Source organism: Equus asinus, chromosome 29 (genome assembly GCF_041296235.1).
Source record: "Equus asinus isolate D_3611 breed Donkey chromosome 29, EquAss-T2T_v2, whole genome shotgun sequence".
Lineage (NCBI taxonomy): Eukaryota > Metazoa > Chordata > Mammalia > Perissodactyla > Equidae > Equus > Equus asinus.
Window position 1 is genome coordinate 34,068,795 of NC_091818.1, and position 14,304 is coordinate 34,083,098.

The 14,304-nt window shown below is 39.7% G+C and overlaps 1 pseudogene; it reads right to left on the bottom strand.

The window, feature by feature from the left end:
- Positions 1-1,703: 1,703 nt before the first annotated feature.
- The window catches only part of LOC106840470 (phytanoyl-CoA dioxygenase, peroxisomal-like), a 31,541-nt pseudogene continuing 18,940 nt past the window's right edge, over positions 1,704-14,304 (bottom strand).

Sequence of the window (14,304 nt, forward strand, 5' to 3'; positions counted from 1 at the left end):
AAAAGAAGGCGAAAAGAACAGAAGGAAGTTGATAATGAATAAGAGAGTCCTGATTTTGCTGTCTTTGATAAGACATTTTTCTGAATAACGCCTCTGTGCAATTGTAGAATTAGGCTGCTGAAGCCAATTCAAGATTGCCTGCTATTATTAGGTGCCATGAAGCTCTAGGAGATATCAAAAGCCCTTCAGTGTTTGAAAAGCACCTGAGAGGCTCCTCCAAAAGATAAAAAGAATTAGCACATAACCCAGAAATTCCACTTCTAGGCAGATACTTAAGAGAGTTGGAACAGGAACAAATGAATGGGTACACAAAACATGAGCTAGATAAATATATATGTATGTATCATTCAGCAATGAAAAGGAACGAAGTTCTGGTTCATGCTACAACATGAATGAACCTTGAAACATGCTTGGTGATATACACCAGACACAAAAAGACTAATATTCTGAGACTCCACTTTTACAGACTATCTAGAATAGGCAAATGTGTAGAGACAAGATGTATTGCGGTGACTACGGCTTTGGGATGGGGAATTTTTGCGTAATGGATACAGAGTTCTGTTTGAGATGATGAACGGGCTTTGGAAATAGATAGTGGCAATGTTTGCACAACATTGTGAATGTGCTAAATGCCACTGAATTGTACACTTAAAAATGGTTCAGATGACAAATTTTATGTTATATGTCTATTTCACCAAAACTTTTCAAAAAAATATCCCTGAAAAAAGTAGGGAGGATGGGAAGTCCTAACAGAAGAGGGTAATATCAAGGATTCAAAACTCAAAATGTCTTCGTTGTGTCTCTTTTCACAATGTGGGCTTCACGAAAAAGCCTGTGAACGTGACTCTAGTTCTACCGAAAGACACAACCTCTGCAGCATGGGGCTAACAGGACAGCCTGGTGCCTTCAGAATGTGGAGAAAATGGGTGTCCCTATGGTCCTTTAGCACCTGTGAGAGCCAGATGCCCTCAGCTGGAGGAATGTTCAGGCAACATGGCTGCTGGGAATGTTGCCGCCTTCTGTGAGCTTGAGGTTGGTGCTGTCCTTGGTCCTGAAAATCCCCCTAGGGACTTGGTCCCCAGTGACAGCCTGGAGCTCCCAGAGGAAGGCACAGGCTAAAGCTTTGGGTGTTTGCCTTCAGCTCTTCAGACCATTCTCAGCTGGGTAGACCAGCTATTCTTTGCCAATCTTGAGAGGATGATTTTGACACTGAAGTTGATTCTTTTCCCCCAGGTCATGCCAAACTCTTCTTAGACTATTCCACATAGGTAACAGGAAAGCCTCCCTGGTAAAGACCTAAGAGGTGTATTACTAGAAGTGGCTTTTGGAAAGCTACCATTTATTCTTGATGCAAAACTCAAAACACCGTGAGTGTCAAAGCATTCATTCCTGCTTGGCTAAAGAGCTAATGAACGAAGGAAACTGATAGAATAGACTTAAATGATGCATCCGTCACCTTTATTAGATGTAACCCGAAGTAAATTTTCTTTATAACAGTAATATTTCACTTTTACTGTTTTGACATCTCTAAAGCAACACTACTGAACTGCAGAATTACCCACGTACAATTGAGTAGCTGATACACGCATTCTGATTTTGTGAACAATGACGGGAAAGACTTCATCATCTCATTAAGATGGCGTTGTCCCTAGATACCTGGTTTCATTTTGGCATTCTTTCTAAGAGTATAGCAAAGGGCTATTTCAAAGGTTGATTATTTCTCCTTTCACCAGTCATGCTCAAAATCTCCAAATATCCTGAAAATGATGCAAAACGGAATGAGCTTATGGAACACTTCAATTTGTCTGTTCACCATAAGACAAAGTAGATTTCTAGCATCCACAAATAGTTACAGAGAAAACAACCCTGCACAATAGTCATAGCAGTCAGTAAAGAAACCATATTCTGAGACTCCAATTAATTTAATTGCCAATATCTAAAATCATGTTAAATAAACTAAGACAGCGAGTCACCAAACTGTCAGGCCTCTTTTATGGAGCACGCTGGTTAATCATAGGTATCCAACTGCCTGAGTGTGATGTTTTCCCAGAATACAAACAGTTTACTCCTCAGTTTTCTGCTTTGCTTTTTGTTATTTGCTGGCCCCATTCTGACTGGTCCGTTCCTGACTAGATCACATCATGAAAATGATGTCCTGGATGACTGGTTTGTTTTCTTTGTACTTAATAAAACAATTCAGACTTCCTTATTTACCTCTTGTTTCTTGTTTATTTTTGAGCAAACAGCAAGATATGGTGAGAAGAAGGATTTTGGAATTCGACCTGACTCGGAAATCTAGTTCTTTCCTTCAAATGGTGTGGGACAAACTCTCGAACCCTTTATTTTCTCATTAAGACCGCAGAGGTATAAGGACTGCTCCATTGGGTTTTGGTGAAGAAAATACAAAAAGGGATAGGAAAGTGCATTAGTACCTTACAAAGAGCGATACAGCAGAAGTTAGTATTCTTATTCTACCCAAAGCCAATAAATTATAACATGGAGAGTGACTAGAATAAATATGGGCGGTAATTCGTCGAGTACAAGCTTAACAAACCTCCAACCGAATGTACACATTTTTTCCTGCCTTAAAACTCAGTGTGTTGTTCAGAAGTGCCAGTTAACCAAATATGTTGCCTTTGTAAGGAATTTTAAGCACTAGACCAAGGGAGAAGGACAAGACGTTCTAGGATCTGCATATGCGAACTTAGAGCATTTTCACACAGGGATATATTTATAGATCCAAAGGGGAGAAATGGTAAAGGGTGAAGAAATATTCTTGAGCTGGAAAGGTGTTTCTAAAGATTACTCACACCAGCATGGTAGCTGCCATTGTAGTGCAATGCTCTTCAAAGTACTGGAAGGCCCAGAGTCATCCTTCCATCTGGGGGTCATGTCATCCCCCAGGGGAAATGCAGGCATGGATAGTTTTCTAACGTAAATGCAAAAAATAGGATCAACTTCTTGGTTCAGAAGCTACAAAGTCACAATGTTTATTTACTTGCCTTGACTAATATTGTCTATCGGTCATCAGCAGCATTGAATATCCACTAGTTAAAAACAAATGATTTACAAGTGATGTGTCTTAAGTAGGGAAGCATATTATGTATTTTCTCACACCCCCTCTTGATAACCAGGAGTGATCTTTAGTCTCTGCTACATGCAAGCTATGCCTAGCATTAAACTCTAGATGGAAACTGATCCAAAAGACCTTGCTTGAGATTTGCTTTCTGGGAGTCTTATTGGATTTCCAAATGCATAAATAGTCTATTCTACACAAATAAATGAAGTGTATGATTGATAGCCCAAACTTCTCACTTTCCTTGTGTGTGTTCAGAAGGCAGCCTTTTGTCCTTCACTTCCTGTGCTCTAAATCTGGTTTCTATTTCCTTTCTCATCTGTGTGTCCTGTACCAGGAGAGCCTGCATACCACAGGACAACACAAAGACATAAAATGAAGCACACAGTTCTCAGTTCCCCAACCCTGGGGAAGCAAGAACAAACTGAAATTCTACTGTCATTCTTCGTGAGTCCCAGCAGTGTTTCTGCAGTGAGCTCTAGACCCAGCACTTTCTACTTTCAAAATCTCAGGTATGACATTTATTTAATATCTGAAGAAAAGAAAAGACTGAGACCTTTACCTTGTCATTTCATGCAAACTTACCTTCAGGTTGATGTCTTCTTTAACTCCAAACAATTTATCTGCCAACCCTACAACTTCCTTCCCAACATTTTCTTGACTAGTGCCCTTCACATCAATGTAGTGGCAATTGGCACTAGTGAAATGGCAGGAAGTTGCCTCCGCAAAGTGGACAAATTAATATGAGGGGAAAACATCCCATTAACATCACCAACCAAGCAAGGAGTCTTCTTTTAGAGACTCAGTTATTTCACTCACATTTGATTTCTAGATTGAAAGCTGTTCCATTGTGTCCTAAATCAGTCTCTTGGTGGCTCAGTATCTTTTTTTTTTCCAGCAAAACGCTAAGTGAGAAATCACAAGAGGTTTTCAACTAGCTGTGATACTTATTTTCATAAGGTATATGTGGAGCAGAGAACATAATGATGTAAGTAAGAGGTCTTTAACTTTTTAGCATTTGACTTTTCTCATGAGTGGATATTCCTCAGTCCTAAAAAGGAATGTATTCCAGGTTTTCCTCATCTTCTTAGTCACAGAAGTTAGATACCCAATCAAAGTTGTGATAGGTTGTTATTTCAATGGCCAGAGATTATGAAACAAAAAAGAACCTGAGAATACCTTGTGGAGGAAAATAATACACAAACACACCTCCTCTTGAATCAAAAAGTCACTTAAAGTCCTATGCCATTTATATGTATTACCCATCTTTTTCCCTTCTGAGGATAAAATGGTAGTTACTGGTTCTCCCCATTAAAAAGGTTGTAAACTGATCTAAGCTTCAAGGCAGTAGTTAAAGCTCACTATACCCTCCTCACCCGTCAGAAGGACTGCCAACTTTGCCCAAAACATCAACTTTCTATGCAGTGAAGTCATAAACTCCATTTCCCATGTGAACCCCAGTGTCATACCAAGCCATAGGGCAGCCTGACGCAACAGGGAAAAAATAAGCACTCCTATATGCATGCTTTCATATACTTTTCCAGTTTCATTGTGATATAATTCACATGTCGTATTGAATTACTTTCAGATAGAAAACATAATGATTTGGTATATGTATATATTGGAAAATTATTACCACAATAAATTTAGTTTAAATCCATCACTACATTCAGTTACAATTTTCCTTCTTGGGATGAGAACTTTTAAAATCTGTTCTCTTAGCAACTTTCAAATACACAATACTGTGTCAAGTATAGTCACTATATTGCACATTACATGCCTAGTACTTATTTATCTTACAACTGGAAGTTTGTGTCCTTTGACCACCTTCACACTTTACCCCTACCCCCTGAACCATCAATCTGTTCTCTGTTTGTATGAATTTGGTTTTTTGAAATTCTACATATAACTGAGATCATACAGTGCTTTTTTCCCTCTGTCTGACTTATTTCACTTAGCATAAAGGCCTCAAGTTCTATCCATGTCGTTGAAAATGGCAGAATTTCTTTTTATGGCTGAATAGTATGCCAATGTGATAGACCACATTTTCTTTATCTAGCCATCTATCGATCCACATTGAGGTTGGTTCCAAGTCTGGCCATTGTGAATAATGCTGCAATGACTATGAGGGTGTAGATTCTGCTCCAGATAGTGATTTTGTTTCCTTTGAATAAATACCCAGAAATGGAATAGCTGGATCATACAGTAGTTCTGTTTTGAATTTTTTGAGGCACCTCCATACTGTTTTCCATAGTGACTGCACCAATTCACATTCCCATTTATCTATATTGTAGTGGTTAATACTTTTCCAAAACCTTAAAGTGGTTGGAAAAATACTTAAAAATTGCAGAGTTGGTATATTAAAAGTCACATTACATGTATCATTGGGCTTGTACTCCTCATTTGCACAGTCCTGAAGATCACGCTAGTGAAGAGTCTGATCTTGTCTTTATTTAACATTTTGGCATTGTGCTCATCATGGATGTTTTCAAGTAATTTTAACTTTTTATAATACTACATTAAAATGTGATTTAACTTGGGGCCAGCCCCATGGCTTAGCAGTTAAGTTCGCACACTCTGCTTTGGCAGTCCAGGGTTCACTGGTTCAGATCCTGGGTGTGGACCTACTCGCACCGCTCGTCAGGCCATGCTGTGGTGGGAGTCCCACAAATAAAATAGAAGAAGATGGGCATGACTGCTAGCTGAGGGCCGATCTTCCTGAGCAAGAAGAGGAGAATTGGAGATGGATGTCAGCTCAGGGCTGCTCTTCCTCAAAAAGAAAATATTTAACTTGATTGCTGAGTTTTTTTGGCAAGGCCCCTACCCTGATAAATTTTGCCTCGAGACCTCACCCTTATCCTGGTCCTGTTGAGCAAGGTGGAAACATGAGTGAATGGAAGATGAAATCTGGCAACTAAGCCTTGGTCTCAGTAGACAACAGGGGTTGGTGTGAGAAACTGGAAATCCTCATTCAGCCCCAAAGAAGACCTCAATATTTAGTATCAACAGCCATGTTATCCTGGGGAAATGTGAGCCCACAGTACTCTCAGATCTGCTATATTTTAGAGAAGGAGACAACTGGAAATTTGTGAGGAATTTTGTCAATTTTTACTGTAAGCAATGGAATCATTAAGTTTTAGCCACTCTGAGGCTAGGGGGTAAAAAGCATGGCTGCCTGCTGAATCTGATTTCTCAGTGGTTAGTTCAGAATCTTTGTTTTGGCTCAACAATAGTTTTCTAGTAGTGACGATATTAAATACTTTCCTCTTCTACGGTTATTATGAGCTATGCACATTCCAAGCTTTGTTACTTTAGTATGTCAGTCCTTGTTTTTGCCTCCAAAACATGAGCTGTCAGCTATGAAGTCAATCTGAGAATATTCCATGAATGTCCGTGATTGACTATCTCAATCCTAGGTTGGGATCCTGAGGTCACCTGGTTTCTACTGATATGAGGAAAAAAGCATGAGATAGGCAAACGTATTTACTGGTAAATAAACCAGACTAAATGCCAGTACAGTTAAAAGACAAAAATCTTCTAAATTTAATATATCAACATTTTTGTTTCTAACCCATTCATCTTTGAAAAGTGCAGTGATGTTGAAACGGTAGCTGATACCAACCCACTTAAACTACTTTTGCTTCCTTATAATAGGTTGTTGATTAACTAAAGCACGTGCAATAACAGAGATAATACTGTGCACATGCCAGTAGGGAACCTATAGCCCCAGGATGACCCTGGAACCAAGAATCTTCCTTCAATTAGGAAAGTCTGGCTTCCAGCCATCCAAATGGCTTGATTACCATTTTGGACTGATTCAAGACTAGCCAAAAAGCTTACATTGCCCACCTGTTTCTTAGTAGCCCCTGTCACCTTAAATTTTGCCCCAAACCTTGGATTAGAGAGACAGATTTGAGAGCCTTGCCTGCTGTCTCCAGCTAACCTCACAGTAAAGCCTTTTCTTATCTCAAAAGCCAGAGCCATAATATCGGCTTCTATATGCATTGGGCAGCAGGTCCTTGCTTGGGAGCCATTTCTGGTGACCATGAAGGGAACACGGTCCTGTGACTGCCCACCTGAGGCTCTGCACCACCTAGCAGGATGTCAGCTCTCATTGCCGACTGAGCAGCCACCTAGACTACTTCTCTAGAGGCTCAGCAGATTGAAAAGAGACTGTATGATCAATTGTTATTCTCAATGTACTTATGTAAATAATTGGGCCATGTTTGAAACTAGACATTTTGCAAGCCAGTCGATCTAAATTTGGCTAATTTGGTAAACATGAAGGGGATTTTAGAACAAAAATTGTATATTTTATATATATATATATAGTATGTACAGTTTCTAAAGAAAATATAATGCAAATTCTACTTCTGCTAATTGTCTTTGAGGTTTTGTTTTCTAGCTGCAAGCTGCCCTGGATCGTGGATTCTTCTAGTTTCCTGAAATACCTGGCAACAAATCTCCAAAGTAAAGTTTTCAATTTTTTGCATCCTTTTTATTTGGAATCACTGAGAACCGACACAGGTCTTTTTTTTTTTTGCTTCATTTCCAGGAAGTTTTATTTTTCAACTCAAAATATTGTCAAAGTTCTACACTTATTTCAGTTATTTTATTGAGAGGATAAGGATTTATAACGTTGTATAATTTCAGGTGTTCATTATTATTTATCAATTTCTGAATAGATTTAATTGTGCTCACCACCGGGAGTCTAATATTTATCCGTCCATCCATATGTGCCCATTTACCCCTTCACACACACCCTCAGCCCCCTTCCCCTCTGGGAACCACTAATCTGTTCTCTTTGTCAATGTGTTTATTTATCTTCCACATATGAGCAAACCAGGCAGTCTTTGCCTTTTTCTATCTGATTATTTTGCTTAATATCATGCCCTCAAGTTCTTCCTATGTTGTTGCAAATGGGAAGATTTTGTCTTTTTTCATGTCTGAGTAGTATTCCATTGCATATTTATACTACTTCTTTCTCCATTCAACAGTTGATGGGCACTCGGGTTGCTTCCATGTCTTGGCTATTGTGAACAATGCTGCAATGAAATAGGGATGCATAAGCCTCTGTGAATGGTTGATTTCAAGTTCTTTGGATAAATGCCCAGTGTGGGATAGCTGGGTCATTTGGTATTTCTATTTTTAAATTTTTGAGAAGTTTCTACACTGTTTTCCATAATGGCTGCTCCAATTTGCAGTTCCACCAGCAGTGCATGAGGACCTTCTTGGTAAAGACATCTCACTGTCCTCTCATAATGCAGGGAGCAGAGGCCCTAAGTGGACCCGGAATGCTGGAGGGATGCACCTTCAGCCACTGAGGTCGGGACACTCAGGTAAACTCCAAGCAACCAGGACCCCATGGGGTCTTGGGGGCCATAGAAGCCTGCTGATGCACCTTCCTCCTTGTTCCCTGGAGTGCCTAGAGGAGACGTAACCACCACAGGGACAAGGTGGGGTCTGAGGAAGGAGGAGAGCTCACTGGCAGGTGTGCAACTCATCCTGGAGACCACCACCCCAGCCAGGGTCACCAGGGCCGCTGCCCAGTCCAGAGAGAGAGGTGGCGGTGCCCCTTCCAGCCTAAACCCCGAGCAGCCCAAAGGATACCAAAATCCCTTCTGAGCACCGGCCGAAGTGGTTGAGTAGGATGCATACAAAGACTCACAGAGATCATCCCTGCCTCACAGAGTAGAAAACCTACTCTTGAAGGGCTCACTAACTGGGTCAAGGTCAACCAATGAGAAACTGATCCCACACTCTTAACTGCATAGTTTCCATCTATTTTATTCCACAAGGCTCTTCCTTCCACAAAGCTGCAGAAGGAATAAAAATTCAAATATTCAGCCCTGGATGTAATGTGTGCTTTTCAAAACAGGTGTTTACTTTAATTGGAGTCCAGTCTGAAATATTACAAACTGTTTGGCTGGTCATTTTTTAGAAAGTATTCATTAAACACCTCTCTGAAAAGTCTGAGCCACACGTACACACACTCCACTCATTTCCATTCCTTTAGATTTGAATTACAATTTCAGAACCTGTTCCATAGAGATCATGGTCTTCTCTTATGAAAATACTTTAAGAAAAAGAAGATAAAAATATTTCTAGGCTCACAAATATAATGAAGTTATGTGTGGTAGTTATAAGACAAACTTTCTGTAACTCATTTCCAGGCAAGCTTATTTTCTCCAAGCCCATTTCTAATGTCAGCCATGAGAAAAACAAGTCTGAAGAATTGAGACAAAGTGTGGTGTAAAGAGTCCTAGTTCACCTTTCAGCATGAACTAGAAATTAAAAGATATATATGTATGAACCGGGAGAACATGAAAGGTTAAAAATGGTCATTTGTGGTTTGGATGGAGAAATGTCAAGAGGACCAGGGTAAATTATCTAGGGTGGTGTGAAGATCAACCAACCAACAAAGCTTTAGACACATCTCGGGTACCTATTTTGTGCAGGGCTCTCTGCAAACTGGAAAATGGAAAGGGGAGCAAGCAACTGTTCGTGTTAGCAAAGAGTTGACAATCTAGCTGGAGCGAAAGAGGTAAGTACCTAGAAAGGGCTTAGCCATTAGCAGGAGAAATTTCTTAAAGTGACTGAGTGTGGCCAGAGGAGAAGGAGGGAGGAGGAACCAGGGACACTGCTGGGGCAAGAGGAGTTCCTGTGGGAACGCTCAATTGCCCAAAAATAATGGAAGAACGGGACCTAGCCGTCTCCCTGGAAATTTTGTGCTTCCTTGGTCATTAATCATATTAGCGTATACATTTCAATAGATGTAACAAATGAGTATAAATGTTTAAGTAGTCTGATTTATTTATTTAATATTAAATATTTATTATTAAATGATATTTATTATTTAAAATTTTAAAATAATTATTATTAAATATTTAAGTACTAAGTAGCAGTATTGTGATAGAATATAACATGTAAGTGTTGTAGAAAAATTGGAGATATAGAGAGAATTTTAAAAAACTAAAATTCCCTCATGCTTCTGCTCTCCAGGAGAAAACCATTGTTAAAATTTCATGCAGTTTTCACTCTTTATATATAGCTGGAATATAACATGTATCTATTTTACAAAACTGGTATCCTTTTCACCTTATAACATAAGTATTTTCCCATGAGTAAATATTCTCCAAAAGCACAATTTCCTGGCATGTAGAGTTGCAGATTATTTTATTTCTCTTTCCAGCTTTACTGAGGTATAATTGACAAATAAGAACTCATACACATAAAGTGTACCATGGGATGATTTAACTTGCCAATAACTGTGAAATGGTGACCACAATCAAGTTAATTAACAATCATCATCTCACACAGGTCTCTTTCTGTGTGTGAGAAGAGAACACAAGATCTATTCTCTTGGCGGGTTTAAAGTACATTATTATGAACTGCAGTCATCGTGCTGTACATTTGATCCCCAGAAGTTATGTATCTGGTAAATGAAAGTTTGTAATTTCACCAACACCATGACCAACTATGTCCCCGCCCCCACGGCAGCCACCATTCTGCTCTCTAGAGTTATCAACAAGTAGCAAATTTTTCATTGTGTTTTCAACCATTTGACAGTAATCATGAATATTGATCCAAAAAAATGCTAGACTTTATCTATTTTAAAATCCTTGCCATTTAGACAGGTTAAAGAAAAGATTTACGTTGTTTTAATTTGACAGTATAGGTAGATTAGATTGAACACTTATGTACATATGTATTGACATTTGCACTTCTGTGATTGCCTGTTGATTTCTGTATTAGAGTAGGTAAAGCAGTACTGTAGTAACAAGAAAACCCTGAAATGTTCATGGCTCGACAAAATAAAAGTTTATCTTCAACATGTCACAGTTAATGTGAGTTGGACAACTCTCCTTCACCCAGAGATTCAGGGTCCACACATCCAAATGGATGCTGTGTAGTGCTGCCTCCCCAAACCTGTGACCCTTGAGGACACCAGTGAAAGGGAAGCAACAGTAACGGTGGCGCTGACAGAATCCAAGAGACTGGAGCAAGGGCCCAATGTCTGAGAATTGGGAATGGAGTTAAGGGGTAAAAAAAGTGGGAGTCTGGAAGCTGGTGGGTCAGAGAAAAATACTATGGACCAGAAGAGGGAAATATCCGTAGAAGATGTGGCATGTCCCGAATTTCCATGATGTTTCTCCATTCAAGTATTTCAGGATTAGATGTTTCTCTAAAATACTGCTGCAATCTGCGGGCCTATTCTTGCACCACAGAAAACCAGATTATACCAAAATCTCCCTGGAAGCCCAGGATCACTGTCTGCACAGGTGGGCAGCGAGTAGTGGAGACATCTTCCTCCCTGCTGGCCCCACCTGGCAGGACCATGTAAGCAGTTGTTGTGAATAGATTTGAAAAGCACTGTGTCTGAGCCAATACCTGTTCCCTCGAATGGAAATGAACGCTGGCTGTCATGGAGGGCTATGTAAACAGCTACTTTAGAAAATCTTCAGGTCTTATTAGCTAGGGTCCGGAAGTACAACATTTAGGTTTCCAAAATTTCAAGGATTGGCCTTCAACAAAACGTAAGGAGAGAGAAATGGAGACAATGGGAAACATCTTCAATACCTGTCTACATTTCAATGACTGAGTATCCTACAGTCATACAATGGATATTACCTAAGGGTGAAAATGAATGGGGATGTTTCTATCTTTAAATATGAAAGGAAATTATGTCCAGGATATACTAAGTGAAAAGAAGCAAGCTGCACAACTATATGAATGGTACATGCCTGTTTTTAAAAAGTCCATTTTTCATTTGGTTCTTCTCTTAGTTTTCCTCAAGTATGTTATTATATATCTGGAAATTCTCTTTCATACTTCCCCAGAGACTATAAAATCCACTTTGGAAACACCATGGGTGCATGCAAGACAATCTGATCAGCTGAGGAATGTTCATGCTCGTAGAGTGTGGATGTCGTCCACCTGCCACTTAACTGTGTCGTGATGTCCGCAATTTCCTCCTGTGAGCGGCTCAGCCAAAACAGAAAAAGACTGTGCATGTTCATGTATGCATGCTGCAAATGTTATATGTGGAGAGAAAGGAAGTGTGGTAAAGTATCAACAAGTTCACGTCGCTAGTGGGATCCATTCTGGTATTTTTCAAGTTTCTGTGTTCATATTTTTCAAACTAAAAAGTTTGGGAAAAGAAGCAAATGTCACCTGGACTTTATGCTTTTCAAAATTCCTTAATATAAGTGGCTTCACTAGACCTATTCAACTGGTGTAGGTGGACAACGGCTACTTAATGTTATGATGTTTAAATTTATCCCAGTTAACTGTCTTATCCTAATATTTGGGAAGTTATTTACAGGTATATGTCTTTCTGTTTCCTTTGTGTTATTTCCTTCTGTTTCCTGAGGAAGATTCACCCTGAGCTAACATCCTCAGCCAATTTTCCTCCTTCACCTGAGAAAGCTTTGCCTTGAGCTAACATGCGTTGCCAATCTTCCTGTTGTTGGATGTCAGCCAGCACCACAGCATGGTCACTGACGAATGAGTGGTGTGTGTCTGTGCCAGGGAACCAAGTCCGGGCCACTGAAGTGGAGTGTGCCGAGCTTGACCACAGGGCACCCGCGGCTGGCCCCTCTGTTATTTCTTGATGTGCTAGATACAAAATCAAGTTTTCTCTTTAAAAACTAAAAACAGGAATGCTCAACTTATAATTTTCCTAGTATTTTAAAATGTACCAAAGTAGAGCTGTGTTCTAGAAACCAAATTTATACAACTCTGCTTTAAGAAGTAGGCAAAATATAGGACTCGATCATTGATAATTATCAATATGACATTTGAAAGGTCTCCATAAGCTTCTATGTGCATATGCTTTTGTTCTTGAAATATAGACAGTAAAAATACTTTACTTTTCTGCAGTCAGATCACTGATAGAGTGAATTTTCTGTTTCCTTCCATGAAGCTTTGATGGGCTTCATCACACACAGTCCTCCCAAGTATTAAACTTCCTCCAAAGGCAGCAGGACTAGGAAGCACAATCAAAACCCACTGGCAACATCAGCTGGGTACTCAGAGTTGAATATCAAATATTTAAGACTGTGAAATAGAGGAAATCCCACAGAGCACAGGTTCAAGACCTGTTCCCCCAGTGTTCACTGACTAAGCAAAGCCCTTGGCATCGGCATCAAGCTTGGATTCCAGCAGCCCTTGATCCTATCTATGAGCACCGTGTTACCGATGGTTTTACTTGGCAAAGCCTGTCCGGTCCACCCATTGACTCTATTTCTCATTTAAGACACAGCAAATCACCAGGGGCAAAATGATACTGTCATGCTCCACTTTGAAGAATAGGACTTTGAATATGTTGGTTTTCCTGTGGACCCTCGTGTGTTTAATATTTGCATGGTTCATACCTGGATTTTTAATGAGAAAAGGTACAAATTACTATTGACAGTAAATTATGTTGTCTACAAAACCACTACTCAATCTAGAACAGAAGAGTGGGCTGGGTGGAGGAATTGATGAGAAGCTCAAGGAGGTATAAATACACATATATCCTCATAGACACACATGCACATGCACATATGTGATAGTTCAGTATCTGAAGCATCAATATCAATGGGACCTTTATTATTTCTAAAAATAAAAAATAACATAGTATAGACATTCTGATCTCCTTTGACAGAATCATAGTGTAAAATAGAATTCAGAAATAACTCTTTTAAAGACAATGATAAATACAGACTGAAAGCCGCTGCCTCCTACATCGAAAATCAGAACAATTTACAACACTCACATTTATTCCTCACGAGGTATGCAGAACTTGGAGGCTACAATATAGTAAGTTATTTTAAAATACTGAGCCAAAAAGAAAAAGTACATATGGGCCACGCACTATTTCAGTACCTGGACTGACTCACCAGAACTGCTTCAATGCAGCCTGTGGAAACGACAAGCTCAGTTTGTGAATCCCTTGGCAAATAATTCCAGTTTCCTGAAGGCATTACTGACCCCACCAGGGCCCAGCCTCTTCAGGCGGTATTCACTGGCGTCTGGGAATTTCCCTTTGACAAGCCTTCCCAGGAGAGTCTAAGTTGGGTGGTCTGGACTGCTCTCTGAGAAACACCGCTGTAAAGACCGGTTCCTCCTCCTCAAATCACAAGAATTACATGGTCCTCTAAGGACCCAACATTTTCTCCTTATATATATGTGAATCCCCATGAAGATGATTTCCAGTACATCATCTGTTTAGCTCACTTGTCTCA